Source organism: Anas platyrhynchos, chromosome 4, assembly GCF_047663525.1.
Source record: "Anas platyrhynchos isolate ZD024472 breed Pekin duck chromosome 4, IASCAAS_PekinDuck_T2T, whole genome shotgun sequence".
Classification (NCBI taxonomy): Eukaryota; Metazoa; Chordata; class Aves; order Anseriformes; family Anatidae; genus Anas; species Anas platyrhynchos.
Window position 1 is genome coordinate 60396094 of NC_092590.1, and position 19752 is coordinate 60415845.

Below are 19752 nucleotides of genomic sequence, written 5' to 3' on the forward strand. Positions count from 1 at the left end.
GCAGTGACTAGGTAGCCTTCAAATTGTCATTTAAGAGACTCGGATAGCAAAAAAAATACAGCCAGCAAGGCAGCTGGATGCACAATTTATTTCCAATCTCTTTTCTCGTATTAAAGACTATTTCTCTGTCATAGCAGCAACATTCATTATATTTGCAGCAGTGAGACAATAAAACATCATCATGCTGTAATTGGCCTGGAGGATGCTGGCATCGGGGCACGTCAGTTCTTACAGTCAGAGGAAGTTTGAGGCTCTGTCCCCCAGCGAACCCCACCCAGAAAGATCTCTGCAGCCACCATCTTCCTACAGCATTACAGCTGTTAGGTCTGTCCCATCAGGTTTGGATATTCCAAAACACAACAAGCAAACTCAAAACAGGCGGTCAGTCATCCCTACTGAATTCTACTCCAGCTTGTAATAAATTGTGGGTTTTACGAGCAATTGCAATTAAATCATTTTGTGATTAAACTTTTATTGAGAGGCACCGTAGGAACAAAACCAGCAGCATAATTCAAGTTGTTTTCTCACTACAGATACGTTGTTGATCAGTATTTTTCAAATCAAGGCCACCTACCCTTGTGTCTGGTAAGAGGCAGAGGACGTTTCTCTAACCTCATTAAGTTCATAACAAAGACCAGAAGGAATACTGTCTTCAGTTTTCAAAAGATGACATATGGTGTGTTCCACAGGATTGTCAGAACTAATCTCTGAAATCTTCACCTTAAATTGGCTGACAACTGTGCTAAGCTAAATTTATTTTTGTATTAACCCTTAGGAATGCAAGCACTTTCTAGACTGCTAGCAAACAGTAAAGCTAGTAACCTTTGCAATTCCATTTTGCTGTTCATCTGAAAGTCTCAATATATGTGCCAGTCCTCACTATATCCAGTAACAGAGGCACTAAAGCCATTTTAAAGATAGAAACATCTTGGCATCTAATTTACTCTGTTACCACCATAAGATTGTAAATGCAAGGACAAAGCTATGGAGCTAATTTCTCAAGTCCTAGCCCATAGCTGCAGATCTTACCATTAAGGCAGTTATTTCCTAGACATTTCACAGACCCACTCCTATATCAGCATTAGCCAGTTTGAAAACTTCTGGAAACTATTAATTTTACACTCATCGTATAGCTGCCCAGAAAACCATCCACACGAGGCACTCATTCCTGTCTTGTTGGCTTTATGCAAGCTGCTCTAGTTGGGACACAAAAGACACTAATTCCAACACTTCTATTCTTGTACGTCAAGAATCTGATAAAACCTGGGAGACCTCTGTCCACTGGAGATTTGTCCTTTTACTGTCCTGAGCAAGGACCTTAAAGCAGGATGCTCAAAAATATTCGGCAACTTGTTTTCCCTACCCCCAGCTTATAAAAGGGTAAATCATCATTCTGTACTTCACAGATTCTACAAGGGAAGCTGATTAAATGCTGAGATGCTCAGTTATTGTAGCCAGCAGTCAGATAAACAGGATATGACTATAGAGAAAGAAAAGTTTTTTTATTAACTGCAGAGTAATCAGGTAAAACTTCCCCTTCCATCATTTCAGATGGTCTCTTCCAGCTTTTGCTAAAGGTTCTTTCTCACATTACATTGTACAGCATGTGAGGCTATCCAGAGCTTTCTGAAAAGATCAATAAGATCAGTGAACACTAGCAAAATCAGTTTTAACAACACATCCAGACTTATCTTTCTCAGAAACTAGACAATGTAGGCATTCTTTGACTTAGTAACAGTGGAAAGGAAAGCTTGCATCTCCAGAAATCATTTTCCTTTGATCTTTTCTTGATCAGACACATCAACTTTCCTCAGCTCCACCTACAGAAGCCGCATTAGCCCTTCCCAGATTTTCTTCTTGCTAGGGTATATTGCAAACTACTAATATTCCAAGGTGAAATATTTTTATCATAAAGCATTTGACTTGAGAAAAAAAAGAAAAAAAAAAAAAAAAAAAAAAAGCCTTTTTGGAAGCAAGGAATATGTGTTTTCCCCAAGATATTTACCCCTCGGTTTTAAGGTGGAGTTTCCTATGCATTGTTATTTCTAAACCTAGCTTCTCACAGCTTCTTTTTCTAGCTGTATTTCCAAAAGCAGCTACAACCCATAGTTATTTTCAATCTGCATGTTCATTGCTCTTGATTGTAGTGTTAAAAATCACAGCTCATCTGGGTATGGATTTTTTCCTCATCTGACTACTGTTTATGTTGGCTAACAAGAATTTGCCTCTGCATCCTATCCTAGCTGTGACTCTGGTTATTCAATCATGATACATAGAGATCATTTCAGAGATAAGCTCAAATTCAACCAAAAGTGCAGACAAAAAGCACAGGCATTCATTTCACAAACAAAGAACCTTCAGCTGGTTGCGCTCAGACAACAGCACCAACCTACACACAGGCTTTGGGAGACATCTTTCGGATTCTCAGTGAATAAAGAGCCTTCAGAGCCAGCGAGGCTCTCTGTCACGCACTGAAAATTAATCTTGCAAGCTCCTCTAGGCACAGAGGAAGCAACAAAGAAAACATTCAACTCCCTTTTACATCACATACGCATAATACACAAGCGAAGGAGCAAAAATAACACCAGTATAAACCCTTCATCTAGCAGCTCATCACCTCCATTGGAGCTGCTAAAGCAAAGACTTTGTGTCAGCTTCATATTGATCGCAGATGGGAATCGGTTAACCGTTTTCCCTCACAGAGAATCTCACCACGAAGCTGCAAGCATCTTTGTGATGTAAAAGTTACCAACTCAACAACAGAAAGGAAGCTTCAGCTTCAACACTCCTGAAAATTAGGCAGCCACGTCCATTGTTCCACAGCCTATATTCAAAACTCACAGCACTGAAAGGAATTACGAGTGCCTGGCTGCTGTTCAGAAACGATACCTGGTGGTTTGATGGCTGGGGAAGGGGAGTGGGGGTTCTTCCTTGCTGCTCAATACTCATTATAGCATAAGCATGTCTAGATTTTTTTTTAAAATGCATTCCAATTGTTATTTAAAAATTAATGGTGACCTTGTGCAGTAGGCTAGTGTAAGTTCAGTATCTATAGGCTTTCTTACAGAGCTCTGTAGAGGTATTTTCAAAGAAAGAGAGACATTATTGCTGACATTCACATTGTCAGAACACACCAAGTGTTAACACCTGAGAATGCTGCAAGGTTGTAAGAATAAACGAGCACAGTTGGCCTGCGATTACTATCACCACACTGACAAACATATGCACGTGCATATAATGCAAGTTAGATATACGCATAAAACATGCGTATTTTATATAATACAAACTGACATACGATATAAAGTAATATACAATATAAATAATTCTCTGCTGATCATGGTTTCCAGTTAGACCTCATATATACTTACAGCTCATGCCTGTGCCATAGCATGGATAAGCACTTTTGTGCTAAGTCAGCCCTCCAACATGCTATCTGCAAGCATTTGGGAGGCAGCAGGTCCCAGGTCCTCAAACATCTTTGAATCCAAGTTTGTTGTACACGAGCTATATTGGCAAAAGTGTTGGGCTTTGAAACCAGTCTCTTTAGGCAAGAAAACTTTCTGTTGGCTTAGTCACATCTTTAGGAATAAAGCAGACAGAAACAATCCTTTCTGTAGCAGGGTCACAGGAAAGTATGCAAGTTAACTTTCAGGTGAAATACAAACCTATTTTCCCCAGCAAAGCAGTGAAACAGCAGCGGTAGGGGAAGTGGTTACTGCTGGCTTTCAATAGGATGACAGCTACCTGCTAGGTGATGCTATAGTTGGCCAGGGTCTAGGTGCTTCGAGATACTTTGGGGACAGCCTCCAAAAAGTAAAGAAAGCATCCAGACTCTGTTTCAACAGTAGTTGTAGGCCCTGGCTTATACAACCTTTCCCACTGGTTTTGGTGGTCCATTTGGCTTTACATTGCAAGTATCCTTCTGGCCACGCTCCAGCAGGCTCAAGCTTCCCAGACACATTTGGCCCTACCTCTTCAGGAGAGGAAGCAGCCCTCTAGGCCAATGCTGAACTCTAGTTTGAGCACGTAACTGCTGGAAACAGACAGCTAAACACAACAGGACACACACCTCTCCCTCACACGGACCATTTGCACACTCACACTTTGCTGTTTTATTAAAGGCACGTCTTCCTGTCCGTGTCATTCAGGGCTCTCTTTGACAACTCTGGAAGAACAGGAGCCCACCCACATGCTGCCTTCTCTCCCCTTTCCATTCAGCAAAGCTTTAACTCAATCCTACCATTTAAATAATCAAGGCATTAACATGCCGCCACCACATAGCTTACTTTTCTTGTATCCCCATCAGGTCCATTTAACTTACAGCATCTCTGAAACGAGGACCAATTACTGCTTTGTGTTTGCACTCCAACATGATTGAGCCCTACTTGTAAGCATTTAAGATAATAATTGCATACTTCTATAAATTGCCGCAGAGACAATTCAGGCATAAATACTTTTCTTCAGCACATATAAAAATCTCACTTTATTTTTGCTATTATTTGGAAACCAAGATACAGGACTGAGGACAATAGGAATTCACAAAACCATGAATTGAAGTCCCCATCTAAAAATGTCAGGACCTCAGTTCAAATTTTTATGCTTACATCTGCTCCTACCTGAACCAAATCTCCAGTGAAGGCAGAAAATAATTAAATGAAGCTCGTGAAGTAGCCATCCTTGAATTTTTGGCTGAGGATGAAATACCATGCATTTTTTATTATTTACTTTTCACTATTTGGGGTTAAATTAGCTTAACATTTGCAAGATGTAGGCATCACTGAATCTAAAGCAGAACCTACATCTGATTTGGCTGCAGATATCATAAACACATTTTTCTGGGGAGCAGATCTGTGTAGAAAATAAGCAAAAATATTATTAGGTCCAGTTTCACTCTGTGCTGCATATAAATGATGGCATACATTAAAGGGACACAAGCTTTCCAAAGAGGTCATAACGGAGACATTTCAGTGTTCATGCATCATTGTTTCAAATTCATTTATAGTAGCACCACAACTCATTATTTGTTGTGCTCTTTATCAGAAAAACTATGAAGAGTTATGCTGCTTTATTTTTGTGGATTTCTTCCTCCTTAGAACAAAGAAACTTAAAAAACATGGATGTTTTAATTTATGCAAATCTAAAGATTTCCTAAAATGATGATGAGACAATTACGGTGATACAGATAATTAAATTAACCTTTCTCAATAGCCCATGAGAAAGGAAAGCTAGGCTATCAAAATCAGCTCTAATTGTTTCAGGTGGATGAAAACCAACAACTCAGAACTGGCCATATAAGTCACAGTTACTGTGTGTAACACCTACACAAAGCATGCTCTACTGACAAATTCTGAAGATCAAAAAAAAATATTTTTCATAGCAATTGTTTATAAATATGGGGTTTAAACTACATTTTTGCATCTTAGAAATGCCAGCTCAGAACGTGTATATCTTAACATATTATCACACTAAACACCCCACTATTTCCAGAGAACAGGAGAATGTTTCCTTAATCTATAGCATCTCAGGAAACTAAGCCATGAAAAATTGCAAGGGAAAGCGTAACTGTGCCCCCTGGTGTGCATTAGTAACAGCATCACACAACAGGTCTCACGTTATGTGCTTTTCTGCTGGCTTAGTTTTCAGGTTTTGAAACTTTTCATGGAATTTGCTAGCTCCAGGAATAATTTCGTATTGAGCAGCAGAAATGCGATAGAGATGAGGCAGCAAAGGGAGCTTCACCGTAGGCCAGCCTTCCGAGCTTACTGCTCGTGAGAGCTGTTTGCCCATGACACCCTCCAACCGTGCTCACAGGCACGGGAAATTAAAAAGTTGAATTCAAGCTGAAGGGAAGAAGAAAGCACAACATGCCTACAAGCACACGACTCATTCAATATCACTACCCCCAGGCCAGCAAAGTTGGGGAACGCTGCCACAGGCGGTGTTTTATGCCTTCTTTAATAAGTCTAGCATACTCTTTATTTATTTATTTCATTTAAATAGGATATCTTGAGTAAGATTTTTTATTATTATTGTTAACAACAACAATGAAGAAAAGTCTGCTAAACTCCAGAGTCATTCCAAATAACAAGGATAGTTGCAGTGACAGCCTCTGAGCTTTTATAACACAATGAAATAAGGTGAAGTGGGGCATCATCTGGCAATGGCACTGTCTGCCCTATTCTGCTATACCCACTGATACATTCCCCAGAATGGAGATACCAAAGATCTTCAGAGAAATTTGTTCCCAGTTCAGAGGCACACGACTGAACAAGTACTTAGATTAAGTCAATACTGACTGTTATGGATAATCCCCGCTTTTAATCAAGCTGATTCTGAGGGACCATGCAGAAGAACAGAGCACATCAAAGTCTGGTTGGGTACAGCACTGGAGGTCTCTTAGTTCACAAGCTAGGTTCCCTTCTCACAGATAATGAAATATATATATATATATATATATTTCTAAAGTAGAAAATGAAATATATATATATGTGTATATTTCTAAAGTAGAAATCAAGATTTTATGGCATAAAAACCACAGGCCTAATATGAAGCAGGAAAAAAAAAAAAAAAAAAAAAAAAAAAAAGGAAGGTTTCAGTGCGTAAATCGGGAAATAAATTTGTTTCCTCCACTCCCCACTGCCACAGATTGTTAACATTCTTGGTGGATCTAACCATGTGTGCTGCTTCAGGAGTTTTATTTGAGACATGCAGACCCACAGAAACCCAAGTTATCCATGGCAGATAGGCTGGTTTCAGGGCTTACACCAGGCTGTTTTCTTTCAAGCTCCTCCAGTTTCACTTTCCCCATTCCAGGGCCAGCAACCTTCACAGAGGAGGGGGAAATGTTAGAATTCAAAACAATAAAAACCCTGAAGCTTACAGGGGAAAAATTAACAAGACAGCAAGACCTAGGTCTGCAGAAGGGCAGACAGAGCCTCATTGCCAGAAATGGAGGAGCCTGGAAGAAGTTCAGCTGTCCTGAGTATCAGGAAAGAAAGGCTTTTTTTGCTTTCTAAAATACTTTCACTCCAATTACTATGAACAAACATCACTTTAAGAATTTGTTCAGAGGAAGGGCATGGAAATATTTTTTTCTAAGCAGATCTTGAAATGCTTGTTTGTTTTGTTTCTCTATGTTGATTCAAGAACTAGCGTAGACCTCTGTGTGAAACATCAGGTATTCACGTCTATTACTCAGCAGACTTCAGAAATCCTACAGAACTGTTGTACTGAAATGCAAGTAAATTGGTATTGAACTACCTCTAGAGAAGCTTAAACTCCTATTTCAAAGTGTGATGGAGAGAGTTTTAGCATACTGAACAAACTTTATAAAACCCATTCTTGTACTTCTTGCAGGAAAAAGAAAAATACAAATTATTCCCTGCAGCCAGAAAGTCAGTTCTGATAAGAGTTTTATGTAGCTAAGCACGTTTTAAGATGGAATAGCCTTCTTTCCATATAATTTGCTATTTCTCCCCATTCTCCCACCACCCCAAAAGTCCATTTTTAAGCGAATTGAGAGCAGTGATTTTCCCTTGAATTCGATTTAAAAAAAAAAAAAATCATTACAGTTCTGCTAAGTAAGACTGTGTGCAAGAACTCATCTCTCAGCCAGGAAAAAGTTCTTGTGAGAACTAAAATTTTGAAACTGTTTAGCTTTCAGGTGGCATCTTCATAATAATTGCCTTACTTTAAAAAATGAATCTTTATCTTCAGAAAATCCAGTCTGTAAATGACATGTTCAAGGACATCCAATCACCTCTTGCCACAATAATCCTTCTTTTTCATGGCCCTTCAGTTCCCAGCATGTGCCACCCACCCAGTCTCAACTTCGCTGTTTTCAATCGTTAATGATGGTCTAGTGTTAATTATTCTTCAAAAACAGAAGAATGGTGCAGCTGCATGGATTCTGAAATGTTATTAGGTGGAACGCAATCCTTCTCTCCTAACATCTTACTAGGTTCAGGTTGGAGTTAAATGACCTCTTATATCACAGCTGGCATTTTTTAAGCAAATCCTTTGACTCCTCTCCTCCTTAAGAGGGAAAGGATATGCTAGCTATACCCTTCAACAATTTCTTCTTTATTTATCCCCGGAGGCTGGTCTTCTCAGTTTTACCTTCCCTAAAAGAGTTGTAAATTGAGATAAACTGTAATTACCGCAAACCTGCAATCTGAAACAAGAAACAAATCCTATTCTCACTTTTCTTTAAAGCTAAACCTTCTCTTAAAATGCAAGCAGAGACACAGCCATCTGCTCTCTTTTCTTTGAGTGCAAAAAATTCAGCTTGAAAATACACAGACTGATCAGACATTCAGGGTTTAGGCAGTATTTCCATTGTATGAAAGAAGGGCAGGAAACAGTAGCAAAATGGGTGTCGTCTTCATTTAAGGCATTCCTGAGAATCGACGACTTGTCAAGACTGACAGTGGTTGCAGGAGGAAGATGAGACCCTCTCCTTTGAAACACAAAGAAAATGTATGTCCCATAAGTGGCACATTTTAAGGGCAAAGCTATAAGGTAATTTTAGCAAGGGGCACGTTTTAGGTAAGCCAGCAATGCTGAAATGTTATCACTCACTACACAATATTCCAGCATGCAAACTTCAATGAAACATCTTTTAATCCCAAAATATTGGGATCTCAAGAGGAGCTACAGAATGAACAGTACTGCAGATGTGTACCGGGACTTACCTCACTGTGTTAAATTTAAACAAAATTTAGGAAAGCCTACCATGCAGCCAAAGGCTGAGGAAATATGAAATATAGCAGTCCCAAAGAGGTTTCAGAGTGGTGAAAAGAAGAAACAGAAATTGAGATTAATTACACTATTTTACAGTCACAGCATTTCACATTTGTATGTGATATGTATGCTTGTGACAGGCTGTACAACTCTGCAATAGACAGTACAACATACCTATGAGAAATGTGGTTTTATTCCCCTCCACTGGGATGAGAACTTTTTCAGCATTTACTGCATTATGATATTCCTTTTATTAACTGGTCATTCTCCTCAACTCTTTCTTCCCTTTTCTTTCCCCCAGTTCTACAGTTTTGAGATGTGGCATAAACTATATGGCCTTTCTCACTTAATATTTTGAAAACTACTCAACTTCAAATTACTTTTTATACCTATCAGCTGGTAATAGAACTTCTTTTGAAATCTCTTTGTAGATCTGAAGTCATCAGACCTATAAATCATTACATTGCTTTTAGGCAAAGATTTCTCACACCTTTCTTTCCTCTGCAGGTCATATCAAACATGTTGTTCCAACCAACCACTAAGCAGGCCTGAGCTTCTCTTAACCTATGTTTTCCACGGAAAACAAAGCTTCAATTTGAGAGGAAGAAAAGAAGAAAAAAATTAGAAAAAAGAAAAAAGGAAAAAGAGGAGGGAAAAAGGGAAAAAAAGGACTCTGAAAACTGACTTTTCTCTTTTGATGAAAGTGCAAAGTATTTGAGTAAATACTTTTTGTTAAGTTGACTCCAACCCTTGCCAGGCTTCCTGGATGGGCTCTGCAGCAGTGCCATAGCAAGGCTGCTCACTGAGGTGGGTAGTGGTAAGGCATCACGTGCTGCTTTCAAGAGGCAAAGCAAATCACTACAATCGGTGTTTGGTTGATGTCTGAAACACTACTGTTAAAGCAAAATGAGGGGGGAATTGATGAAGAGGAAGGTCAGGATACAGATGTTTCTTAGAGAAGCAAAGACAAAAAACAAGTTTGTTGCTCCTATTTCTTCATGTCTTACTAACAAGAGTGGAAGAGATACCAATCCTGTTTGAAGCTTGTTTAAATAAAGTTGTGTAATGCTTGGTAAGATAACGGGTATAAAGGTTTCACTTCAGCTTTTTAGAGGATAAAACATATTCAAAGTCAAAAACCTTTTGTAAGATAGCTTCATTAACACTCAAAAGATGTAAAAAACATGAAATTCTTCTAGCACAGAGAGCAGCTACAAACATAGTCACCCTCACCTCCTGAGCATCACGTTATGTTACTTGATAGAAACTCCCTCTGGAAAAGACATTAAACCACATTAACATAGAGCTTCCCACTTCAGAGAACAGAATCTCTTCTCGGTGACTGGAGCAAACAGAAAGAAAAATGATGTCTCGAAAGGTGACCTCCGAACACTTTTATAGAGAGGCAATAAGATAAACCTATTCTCCCAAAATAGAACATTGCAAGAATTGCAGTAACAAGCTAAAGGCTATTAGTTCAATTGTCCTATAGCAAGGAGAAAGCATTTTGTTTAAGAAACTATGAATTAAGAAATATTACATTAAGCAGAATTCAGTCCTGTATGACCTTTCCCATTGACAACACGGCATGAGTAATCTGTAGAAACACTAGTCTTGTCATGGCAAGCAGTGCATAGCAGCATTAATGCTGTAGACCTTCAAAGCTCCCTAATGATAAATGGTAACATTGCAGTGGTGCTAGTTAGCATGCAGAGTGCCAAAATCCCTTGAGAGATAAAATATTCCCACAAATACATATCACTCATTACAGCTTTGTAAGGTAAACACAACAGATTTCTTACAAACAAGTTGAGCAATTGAAGGCAGCCTTCAATTTTATTCAGTAATCGGGTTGACATTTTTTTAGAAGCAATAAGAGTACAAATTCGTACAGTTTTTAGTCAATAAAAAGCTGCTTTTATAGCCCATAGAAATGCTAAACTTGTAGGCTTTGAGGATTTATACATAAAATCGAAGCTCAAAAATAGGCAAACTATTCTTTCATTCCTCTTTAAAAATATTGGAGCCTTTGAGTCAAGCTAACTTACATATTTTTCAAAAATTCAAATACTCACATTTTCCTAAAACTTTTATGTCAAAAGTATAGTTTACAGACTTCCTTTCACTTTTCACAGTCTAAATATATAAATGAATAAATAAATCAGCAGCATTTGATGCTTTTCTAGAACAAAGAACCCTGTTAGGGACACTGGGCGCAGCCTCTTCAGGCTGCTCTGGGGCAGGCCCTTTCTGCTAGGCCTGGTGCCCGGAGTCCCAGGGTTTCTGCCCAGGCTGGGGGATGTGGCTGCTGCTTTCCCCTCTGCAAGTTCACCCAGCTGAGCACACTCTAGAGACACGCAGACACACAGCCTGCATCCACAGACACGGAGAGCATGCTGACGTGGCTGGTCACACAGACTGCCACCGACAAGTCGCTGTCTTCAACAGCGCCCATGCACAGGACTGCCATAAAACAAGCACAGCCAGCCAGGCCCCCTTCCCCTTCCTCCTCTTCAGCTGGCGGAGACAGCACACAAGTGCAGGCACACGCTCAGTGCTCTCCATGTTACCAGCACACACACACATCTCTAGCTCCCTATGTACCATCACAGCCAATCCAACAGCCCTGCCCAGGTTCCCAGCCCTCTCAGGTGCCCAGCAGGCCTTCACTCCCCTGCTGGTCCAGCTGGAGGTTTGCAGGCAAATGTCAGGCTCACCAGCTTTGGGGAGATGCAGACGCTCGCTTTCCTGGCAGCTGGCACCACGCGCCAGCTGGTTTGGGGAGCACACACTTCCTGTCCCAGTGGTTTAGGCACCAAGTCCCCAGTAAGTCCCCCAAAGCTCCAGTAGCTGGGACCAGGACCCCCACTGGCTGCAGGGCACCTACACCCCTGGTCTGGCTGCAGTCACAGGCCCCAGATCCACTCACACCAGTCCCCAGTAGCTGGCATCTTGTCCCTGCAGCACTCACATACACAGGTGAACAAGATTAAGAAATGATTTTATAAGAGGCTAGGACAGACTGCTGTGATCAGGCACAGGACTCAGGTAAGACTGCTAACTGGACCTATTTTACATATTACCATCCCCCTTTTACGCCCCTTTCTGTCCACTCCCCTTTTGTTCCTCCCTGAGCTCCTTTCTCCTGCACATTGCCCCAGTAAGTCTGCATAGCTCCACAAATCCCTGCAGCACCCGGGAGCCTCAGGTTTCATCCTTATCACCTGAAAAGTTTGCCTGCAGTTTGCTGATAGCCCGTCAATTATTTTGTTCCTGGTCTTCATCTGTGCTATGTTAGTCTGACAGGTCTATGTCTATTTTGGTTACTGCTTCCCACTTTTACTTAGCATCCTATTTGACAAGGTCTTAGATTGGATAATCTTAAAAAAATAATAATAATAAATAAATCCCATATTCCACATACCTTTACAGATTTCTGATTGACATTATGTGATAAAGTAAAATGCACTTCATATGTATCAACGGAGAAGTTGCCATCGGAGTTTTGAACCTTCTACTTTTGATTCAGGTGTGCTCAGGCAAGCATTGTATTCACTGCATAGTACCAAAAAGTTACACCCAGTGTGAATAAAGAGTGAGTTCAGTTCAAAATACAGGGCAGATAGTAGACACAACTCTAGAGAAAAGTAAGTCAAGATAGTCCACAAACCAAAGGCCAGCATTTAGCCCATGACTGTACTTGCTGTAGAATTACATATTGGCATAGCACTTGGAACTGTTGGAAAGATGAACTCGTCCCCCAGTCTCAGTCCTTCCCAGGAAACTGGGAACACGTGGCAGTTCATGCACGCTCCCTCAAACACGCTCCCAGTATCAGTGTTATCATAGCAATTATACTTTACAAAATATTCTGGAGTTTCTAATTGAGTCATGCAGCATTCATGGAGAAAACAATTTTTTCTCTCAAAAATATAGCTTATGAATCCTACCTGCTTACAGATAAATTTGACACTATTGGAAAAATAAAGCAACTGATTTAGGAAGCAAGAATTATTCACAACGAGGAGTTACACATTATTAACCATTTTTTGTTTCTTAATCTGTTCTTCCCATAATATAGATAGAACAACTCTGCCACCTAGAGTAAAATCTAGGATCAAAATGAAAAGATTCGGTGAACACATACTATCTGCTTGACTAATGTGAAATGGAAGAGATACCTTCGGTGGCAGATAACTAAATGCAAATATTGTAGTTGTGGTTTTGTTTTGTTTTTCATCATGCTAAAAAAATGTGTAGTAGGCTGTTTGTTATCAAAATCAGCAGCATTGCCAGAGAACTGGGCAAAATATATAAATACAGTCAAGATCATTTACATTTTTATTGGCCCTTTCATTACAAACATCTCAAAACATTTCCAAGATTTCACAGAGTAGTTATCCATTTCCCCATACAAATGGGATAGAATTCTCTTCACAGGATTTTAAATTACAAATCGGTTTATTTGTGCAAATTGAGAAATTGTAACCCAATTTAACATAAAAATGGTTCCAGTTCATATATGTATCACATTTCCAAATATCTCTATTCCTCAGGAATAAAAAAAAATCTGCTGCCAGTGGATATGCAAAACACTGTCAATCGGTTGGAAGGGGAAAAGGGAGGACATGGCAAAGCAAAGCAATTCCTTACACAGATTTATTTTTTTTTAATTTATATAAAACCTTGGAATTTTAGCATCTTATTAATATGTATTAATGCATCTGACTCCAGCTCTGTAGCTCACAGGGGTGAAGAACTGATCTCTCCTTAGATACGAATCTATTGTTTTAAAAAATCAGATAAATTTAAAGCAATAAATCATCTTATTCTGGGAGCTGAAACGATATACTCCTAGCTCTTCCATGAGCAGTTATGTCAAAGTACCAAATAGTGCATAATATTTTTTCCTCTGGTGACCAAAATACATTTATCATCACGGTAGATGGAGATTTACTTCCAACTAAATGGAGTAAATATATGATTTTTTTTCCTCTATGTTCTCTCTCAGGCAGAGGAAAACAACACCCTTAGGAGTGTATGCAGGGTTAATCCCCAGCTCACCAAGCACTGGTTGAAAAGGTAGGGACAAGAATTCCCTTCAGAGGCAGGTACTCGATGCAGCTTCTGGGTTGCAAGATCTTTAAAATTATTTGTTGCTTGAAGCCAGGAGGGCTTGTCAGATAAAGCATCTGTCTTTTTCACAGTTCTTTTCCTTAAACACCTGCTATTCCTGGAGACTAGATAGTGAGATAGCTGGACCTTGACATGACTTATCACAGCCATCCTCATGGAGTTGCTTTTGCGATAGGAAAAGCACCAAGAATGAGTTGCTGCCGGAATTAAAAATACCCTGTGTTTATTGTCAATAATCTGTTGCACCGGATGCACATAGTACACCTCATCTGAGGATCTAAGTGTTTTGCAAACATTAATTAAGCTCTGCATGCTGATATGATTCACTGAATGCTATTATCATACCCAAGGAATGCAGGAAAGAAAGGTATTAAAGCAGAGTACGGGGAAGTAAGCCCTTGAAAGAACAATGTCTGGTTCCATTTCAGATCACATTAGCATACATTCCAGCACAGAGAAATTAAAAACTAAGGATTACTCAAAACAGAGCATTTCATTTTTACATGGTTTATGAAGCATGGATACTTTAGAAGTAGTAGTTTCTTATGAGCATTTTTTTTCTTGCCTCTTGTGGAACTATATATTAACATTTCCCAGTCCTATTATTTGTTTACTCTGATCTCACTTCTCTTCTTACATTCACCTGTCTTTTCAAATCTGCTAGTCTTGTCCTACTTCCAATCATTTGCCCTTTGAGCATCACAGTTTCTCCGAACACTCTATCCTGCACGTTCTTTCACTTGACAGTTCTTCCAGTAGTCAATGAACATTTTCCCTTCTCAACCTTTGCCACATTTCTTAACAGTGCACTGCAGTTTGGGCTTACTGGGGAGCTGACTGCTTACTATTGTTAAAGACAGGGTGTAAAAAGGTCTCAGCAATATAGAGCAGCAACTGATAGTCGTTGTCCTCCAGTACTTCCTTTCTTCTCATTGCCAAAGCAGAGAAAAAGTGAAGAGCATTTCCTCAAAGTTTCAATAGCTTGTGTTGTGGTAGGTCTCTGTAGTATTGGTCATGGTATCAACAGGAAATTAGTATGATTGCCTCTCTGCCTGTATGCTAACACTCTCGGCGTGCAGAGCAAATGCTAAAAATTTGAGTTCTGCATGCAGTTGTAGGGCTGCTATCTCATTAGTCTCCATGCCCCCAGTGAGATGTGGCGAGAGCGCTCACACAGCTCACGTGCTGGGAAGGGTGGGTATGGTACATTCTGGACAAGGAGGAAGATCCAAGAAATTACAGACCACTTGACCTTACCTCTAACTATGGCAAGGTGAAGGATCAAATCATTCTAGAAGCCATTTCCAAAATGGATTAGTCAGCAGGAATTTACAAAACAGGAATCACGAGTGCAGTGGGTGAGTAGAGAGCAGCAGATATGGTTTGTCTCAACTTTAGCAAGGCTTTTGACTGCCTCCTATAACATTCTTACACATCTACCGACAAATACAGACTAGATAAATTCACAGTAAAGTGGACTGAAAGCTGACTGTACTGCCAAGCGCAACAAGTTGAGATCAGCAGCAGAAAGTCCAGATGGAAACCAGTAACTAGTGGCACACCCTTGGAGCTGATAACTGGGGCCCAATTCTGCTTAAACTCTTCATTAATAACCTAGATAAGAGGATAGAGCACATCATCAAGTTAGCAGATGATGTGCAAATGAGGAGGAGCACCTGATACACCAAAGGGCATGTTGCCATTCAGAGGAACCTCAACAGCCCGGAGAAACGAGCTAGCAGGAACTTTGTGAAGCTCAGCAAAGGGAAATACCAAGTTGTACCCTCGGGGATGAACAACGCCATGCACGAGCACAGTGTGTGGACGAACTGGAAGGAAAACAGCTCTGCAGAAAAAAAAATGGAGGGTCCCGGTGGACAAGAAATTGAACATGAGCCAGAATATGCCCTTGAAACAAAGGACAACAGCCTTCTAGGCCACACTAGGAATAGCACCGCCAGAAGGCAAAGGGGAGGTAATACTTCCACTCCACTGAGTGCTGCTGGTATGTCAACACCGTAAGTGCTTTGACCAGTAGAAGAGAGATGGGTGTACTGGAACAGTTCCAGCAAGGGACTGTGAAGATAACTGCAAGACAGAGGCAACTTTCATCTGTAGAGAGGCTCAGAGATCTGGGATCATTTAGCCTGTAGATGAGAAGGCTCAAAGAATTTTGTCAATGCGCATCAATATCTGGTAAGAGCAAGAATAAAAGACTAAGCCAGACTAATTGCAGTGGTACACAGTGAAGAAGGGGGGAGAGAAAAAAAAAAAAAAAAACAAAAAAAACACACACAACAAGGAAACAGCCGTAACTTCAAGTGATTAATTGCATCCAAGGAATTTTTATTTTTTCCCCAACTGAGGCTGATCACACACTGGGACAGTGAGGCTGTGGAGGCCCCACCTGTAGAGACACTCAGACTGAGCACAGGCGTGAGAGCCTGCTGTAGGAAACTTCAGTTTGAAAAAGGGGCATTGTATTAAACAGTCTCTTCAGTCTTAGCAGTTCTGTGCTTCTGTGACCAAGTTCTAGTGAGTGAATAAAGGTTTTAAAAATAAAGGGAGGAGGAAGAGACATTGTTCCTCAGTACACTTCAAAATCAACTTATGGAAAGAGATCAGCCTGACATTCTCAGAAAACATATGCTATCTGCAATCCACTAGCAGGTTAATCAGACATCTCAGTAATTCTGAAATTCTAGGTGGGTTTATCGAACACGCATATCAAAGAAGTCAAGCAGCAAGGCTTTTCTCTTGGAAAGGAAACAAACTCCAGAAACAGGGAATCTACTTTAGCAGAGTACACGTTCATGCCTTCAGCTAATGAGCAGCAATGTCAGGATAAGCCTGCGCATTCCTTTCAATTACTCCATTAATTCAGAGTGGTTTTCAAAAAAAAAAATAGCAACACATCTGTGAAATAAATACAGAGCTCTGTCGAAAGTCTTTGTGATGGTCCCATGCCCCTTCATATTCCCAGATTTGTGTCTTTTCCTTCCCCCATCATCTGTCTCTTTCTGAAACTCCCTGCGTAAGATGAAGAAAGGTCAAAGCTGCTTGTTATTTTTATACTCTTTCCTGGCTTTTCATTTTACTTTGCACTTTTTTAATATATGAATAGATTAGTGTGTCCTGAAAGACAGAGTAGAGTCTCATGTAGCTTTGAAAATCAAGACTTCTCTTTGCAGGAGGAAATGTTCAGCTCTCAGAAGAGTTTCATCCCTTAATCCGTTGAATTACTAATACCTAGAACTCAGAATAGCACTTTCAATTAACAGAAGCTTAACATTTATTCAACCCCCTGCAGGAAGCAAGTCACTATTACCTTTATTTTACAGAACAATTGAAGTGTTTTAATTAAAAGTCACAAAGCAAATGAGTAACAGTAAGAACTAGATTTGAACCTCCCATGTGAAGCTTAATCAAAATGTATTACGCTATTTACTTGCATTCATTAAAGCAAAGATCCAAAGGTACTACCTTTGTTGATAATTACCTTTGAAGGACCAGAAAACAATAGAAATCTTTCACTTCAAAGTGACAACAGACAAAACAATAGAATTTCTCCACTTGAAAGCTACATTGCTGTCTTAAAGTGTTAGTGGGAACTTATGCTAAACTTTAGCCATACACCTTCCATATATATATGTATGTCAATGCCCACAGTGTTAGCAGATGTAGAGTTCAAAGTGGGCAACGTGAATTTCTCATAAGGAAGTCTTCTTTTCCCCCACCTTATTATTGTAAGATTTGCTGTGCTAGGTAATAGGTATTTCATTAGACTGAACCTGGCAAAGCTGCTCTGGGTTGTGTCCTATCAAGTAAGGGCCTCAAAATGGACGAAACAGAAGCAGTAGCAGTCTACGCAGAGTGATCAAATACAGACTTGAAGTGCATGAGGAAAGCTCAGCTGGGGCTGGCTGCTGTTGACAGCAAAGGAACCAAGTCCCACTGGTTCATTAAAAGCAGCTTTGAAAGACCTGTAGTTTTGTAGTGTATTTGCAGAGTACTCGTTACCACTTCAAATGAAAATGGCTGCATAAAGATTCATGAAGCTAACCTGTTGACGGTTGTGAGCAAGATATTACAGCTGTATTTTACCACTAGAAAACAGAAATAAAGAACACTATACTGCTTCATTTTCACTAAGCACAATGGACAAATGATTTGCAATGGTGCAAAGCACACGTAACAGTAAGTTATACCCTATAGCCAATACCCTATATCCAGTATTACGGTACTCTGGAAGGAAAATAAATGAACTTCAGTAATTAGGGTTTTGTCACACTTCCAGCATTATACAGCAAGAATTTGCTAGTTTCAGCTGGCCATGTAATGCTGCAGAGATGGGGGCAGAAATGTAGCAGAAATGATAGTAATTAAAAGTCTTCCAATAAGATAATTTGGAAAAATAAATGACCAAGGTAACTTGATGAGTTATAGTTCCAAGCTGGCAAGTTAATGGAGCACTAGATAAGTGCTTCAAGCAAATAGGGTACTATTCGAAAACAATTTAAAAATACGCGTTGGCAAATCCTTCTGTTGTCCATACAATTAAGCTATAAAAATTCAAGGAGGTATCTGATTTTAGATTCACAATCCAGTAGCAGTATTTCACTGAAAACTGATTCCGTTTTTCAATTCCTGACTGTCCTTTTCTTCCATCTCTGAATTCTTCATTGCTCCCACTAACTACAGCCTGCGGTGGAGTATTGATCAAATCAGGTGTCCTTTGCTGTTGCAAACTACTACAAACATTACAATTTCAATGACAACAGGAGGCCACTAATAATTTAGTGATCCCCTCAAAGCAATTAATCACCCTGCACAAGCTGAGGGTAGCTCCTAACACAGTTACCAGGAGCTTTGAACTATTACAGCTGCTGTGAGAAATAGACACACCATGCAAAGACTGGGAATGACAAAGTCAAGAAGCCCCATTCAATACATGGCTTCACACTGGTTTGGTTTGAATTTGGGAAGTCATACCTCAAAGGTCAATAGGTTCAGAAATTTAAGAAGCAGTGACTGCAACTGTCTAGGAACAAATGTATGGGAACAGCTATTTTGAAGTAGTGAGGACAGTAGGATTTTAATGTTATATTAATTCCTATTAGGCTTTTCTCTGCTTAGTTTACTTTTAGAATTTCTGGTTTTATTTCAGACTCAGAGAAACCTCTTATTAACATGCAACTGACTCGTTCCTGACTCGTTCCTTCCTCCATAGCTAGGTGACCTAAGAGCTGTAATAAGTGAAATTCTCTCATCTGCTTATTCCTTTAATGGCAAAGCATGGACACACAGATTTCCCTAAAGTCTTCTGTAGACGAATTTTGAATGTGATATATCCTGAACACAGAACTGAAACAGTGATTCAACAGTGCAAAACCCTCAAGAAAGAAAAAAATAGGAACAGCTAGTGTTTCAGAAGAGTTCGGGCTGCATTTAAGTGAAGGAGCTATTTGTTCAACTTCCAAGCCTTTCTGTTCAAATGAATGTTTGACTTCTCCCAGACTGGGAATATAGTAAGAAATAAAAGGTCTTTTCATAAACAGCTAGGAAATTGAGCTGCCTGCCTAGTTTATATAACTCTTTGTAAAGAAGCCATCCTCAAATGTGCATACTAATTTTCCCTTGTGAAAAGGAGCAGCAATAATAACCAACAAGTTGAACGTTAGCATATTTGCGACCTAGCTGTCAAATCAAAATGTGTGAATTACAGTGCTGCCTTCTCCATTGATGTTCAGAATTTAACATATGCCATCTTACACAGTGCTTGGAGATGAAGAGCATCTTTAAAGGGATGGAAAACATACGCCCCTTTCTCCCTGTGGAACAAAAGAAGAAAATTAATGTTTGGTTGTAATGCAA